Source organism: Lactuca serriola, chromosome 5 (genome assembly GCF_051521515.1).
Source record: "Lactuca serriola cultivar US96UC23 chromosome 5, Lser_US96UC23_V15, whole genome shotgun sequence".
Lineage (NCBI taxonomy): Eukaryota > Viridiplantae > Streptophyta > Magnoliopsida > Asterales > Asteraceae > Lactuca > Lactuca serriola.
In genome coordinates this window covers 46039270-46043351 of record NC_136412.1, presented here as the reverse complement: position 1 = coordinate 46043351, position 4082 = coordinate 46039270, and the positions used below count along the sequence as shown (strand labels likewise).

General features: G+C 28.6%; 1 long non-coding RNA gene across 1 annotated transcript; it reads right to left on the bottom strand.

Moving 5' to 3' along the window:
• Nucleotides 1–1914: 1914 nt before the first annotated feature.
• On the bottom strand, nucleotides 1915–3633 carry LOC145049841 (uncharacterized). Its single transcript, XR_013683347.1, has 3 exons — nucleotides 3253–3633; nucleotides 2184–2260; nucleotides 1915–2044 (listed from the first exon to the last, which is right to left on the bottom strand). It is a non-coding gene; the product is annotated as an uncharacterized LOC145049841 (long non-coding RNA).
• Nucleotides 3634–4082: the final 449 nt, after the last annotated feature.

The window sequence follows — 4082 nt, the reverse complement described above, 5'->3', positions numbered from 1 at the left end:
TTCCCAAGACAGACGAATGAAACAATTCATCAAAAAAGATTCACGCATAACATGACAGATGCATAGATAAATAATATGCTGGTGAAAATGTGATTTCGATTTTACATTTAACATTCTCATATAGTGATGATCGATAAATCGTTTTCTATACCAAACGAGTTTTGTATTGTTTGTGTTTATAGCATTTAGATAAAGTCAAGGGATATCCACCAACATGAACGAAATTTTTGGGAGTTAGGCAAAAAAGAATCTTGATGTCAGAATGCCTTGTTTCAGAGTAAATGGAAACCATATCGAAAAATACAGTTTTTGATACGATGGGAAGTAAAGTATTTCAATTCTGACATTCCGAAGAACGATTTAAAAAATTACATTTTGGATGTATTGTATCTCATATAGTTTGACTTAAAATGTTGGGGCATAATATTTAATATGGCATTTTAGAATCGCATCCGATTGGCAACCTTTTACGAACATATGTGTTGGTTAAAGTTTTGACAACATTATCTCAAACACCATATATACAATTTATATGTAGTTAATTTTTTTTTGTTAGAAATGAGTTTATTTAAACGAATCTATGAAAGAAAAAGTTTTTCCAGCGTCTGTATCTACTACTAGGTTAAAACCCGTGGAACCCACGGGTAATAATTTGAAATATAATTAAAAAATTGATTATATAATAAAATAATATATCATTAATTTAAAAAAATTTATGAATTGTAATATTTATTTTTTTAATAACTTTGAAATTTATAAGTATTTAATTACACATGTAAATCCATTTATTTTATAAAAATCATAAAAGTTTCTTTATTAAACTTTTGTTTTAAATTATGAGTCTTTTTATTAGGGCAGATATATAGACTATTTTTAATAAAGTTGTAAGTCCTATCGGAAAAGTATTACATTGCAAGTGTTTTTTTTTTTTTTTTTTTAATATTTACCTGTTTGAGTTTGCTTGGAATTGATTTATTGTTTTTATTGCACTTACTTCGAGATGCCTCATTTAAAATGAGCATCATAAAAAGTCAAACAAAAAAATGAGAATGATACATTGATATTTTATCGTAATTTCTGATGCTTAAAGGATCCACGAACAAAAAAAGAATATTACAAAGAATAATGACCTTCAAGCACTCAATTCACTTATATACCATGGCAAATTTTCATATATTTTTTTTTCTCAATTATACATCTCCATGTCATCTTATAAGAAAACCTAACTTGCATTAAACATCGATCATTTTTAATCTAGACGTACAACATAAATAGAATTGAAATAATTTATAATTTGAGTCTAATGCAAATACATCTTACAACCAAATTCTAATCTATCCATTTTACGTTCTATCAATAGATAAAAGATCTGAGAAAAACAAAAACAAAAAACATGGAACTAAGGATGACAAATAAGTAGCTAAGGATAACAAACATCTTATAAGAAAACCTAACTTGCATTAAACATCATATATGTGTGTGGTTTGAAAAGGACTTTTTTTTTTGAAAAAAAACTTGCATGAAAAGTTAACACATGTTTATACCTTTTGCATTTGTTTTTGGTAATAAACTAATTGGGTTACAAATAAGCAGCAATACAAATTCAAATCATAATGATAGATACAAGTGAAGAGACTCACCAAATTCATTTTCCATTCACAGTAATGTTCTTGTCCGATTTTAATACTCGCTCTACTCGTTTGGTGCTTCCATGTCCAGAACTCTATTTGCTTCTTCATTTTATAGAAATTCAAGAGCTAATGTATATTACAAATTTCTTTTATGTGTAGATTACAACTAAATTTTTAGTAAGCACTCAAAAAATCAAAAAGAAACTTGCACAAACCATTATTCAAATTTTTCGGTGTATATACATAATACATCTATTTATAGAGGAATTAGTAAATCGTAAGAACAACAAACCAAAAAAAAAAAGACAACTTGACAAATAAATGTAAGCCTGTAAAACTCCTACCACCATTCACATGGCAGCAAAACAACCACTACCATGTTTTCTGGCAACATCATTTTCCCACGAGAGCACCTAAATCAAAATATATTAATTTAAGGAAATTAGATATAACCCTATAAAATCCGTACAAACAAAAAGCAAACAAAATCTAAATCAAGTTAACAAAACATAAACATAAAATGGGATGGGAATGGAAACGATGACTACATACCTCCCACATCCATGATATTCTATCATTCTTTGTGTGGAGCTCCATAATTGACTTCAACGTGTGCCCATAATTATGACCTATAACACGAAGACGAAGACAACCGGTTGTCATTAGAAGAGTAATAAATAGTGAGTTGCTCGCTTATATATATATATATATATATATATATATATATATATATATATATATATATATATATATATATATATATATATATATATATATATATATATATATATATAGGGGGAAGAGTTATATGGAAAATGAATGATTAGGACAACACATATTTGAACCAATGAAAACATGACAACACATCATTTTCACAATAACTTCCACAATACATTACTTGTAAAGAAAGAAATGGACACATGTCATTTGATTATTGGTTCCGGTAGATGTTGCCCTAGTTATTTGTTTTCCATAGAACTCATTCCTATATATATATATATATATATATATATATATATATATATATATATATATATATATATAAACAAAAATTTAAAAATAGAGATACCAAAACAAAAACAAAATATTCATTGCAAGAAAGCTAGAAATTCTTGGTACAATATCGGTTCATATAATTATCCCATCAGATCCAATAAATCCAACGCAATTTCTTCATAAATGCATGTAATCGAAAAGTAATTTTCTTCATAAATGAAGATGAAAACTATCAAAACAAAAAAAGGGCAGATTACATATAAACTAAACCTCCCTAAACAACTCTAAGGAAAAAAAAGTATAAGGATGTTTTAGAAGAAAGGAAAATATGATGTTATAATACATAAATATATGAACGCAGATTCATATTTCTTGAATTCAGCCAAATTAATAAAAGCAAAAAAGATTGAGTTACTCTAAACATATAATTATTACTAATTGTATAGAAGAGAACTACAAAATACGACTTGCCACATCCATTAGCACCGATTGCAGATCAACACACAACTGTATAGAAGAGAACCACATGTCATTTACTTAGTATATTTCCCGGATTCTTATCAACAACAAACCTTGTTTTATAGCTAGCACCTGTAGATGGATGTAAACTGAAACTCAGTTTTACCTGAAAATCTTGAAATCTTTGAGTTGAGCCTCAACTGACACCCATCAACTCTGATGTTAACCTCTATATCTCCGATTTCTTGACTATCTCCCCTTATTTATGATGTTTACTATCACGTTTGAGAGAATCAATATGTGAGAAATTATTTGATTTTTAAATCTTCTACCGGTAGTGCATCGGTGATCGGAGTCCTACCCAATCAATAATGGTTTCCTCAGCGAATACTCTTGAAATCGATAATGATTCAGTCAACGGAGATTTCGAGGAATCTGCATCGCAACGATTGATGGAGAGGGAAGAAGATTAAGGGTTTAAGAGATAAAATAGAGAAAAAGATGTATTTAGCGAGATTTATGGATCTATACCACCAGAATTTGAGAGATTTATGGAGATGAGAAGCCAGTTGATTTGAAGCAATTAAATCAATAGGATCGTAATGAATGGCAAGGGGTAAAAAGTAAGGGCATTTTAGGAAATTCACTTTGAGAGAAGGGGACTAAGGAGATGCCACATGTTAATAAGGTAGTGTTTTATTATAATAGGGGATTATGATTTTGAAAAAATCAACCCCGAAACAGTTACTCGCACCAGTAAATATGACTCTGGTTGGTTTCAATTGTTATTTATCCCCACGGGTTGCATGGTAAGATTCGTTTTTAATATAATAATAATGTTAGGGTATATAATATGTATATATGTCTATAATAAGTCAACTTTGAGGCATGCATTTCTTTATCCCTCTTGTAGTTTGTATATAATTGTTATGAATGCAAGATATTTGATTTAAAAAATAAATAGTTGTTGGAGTAAAATAGACACAAGTGATAGTT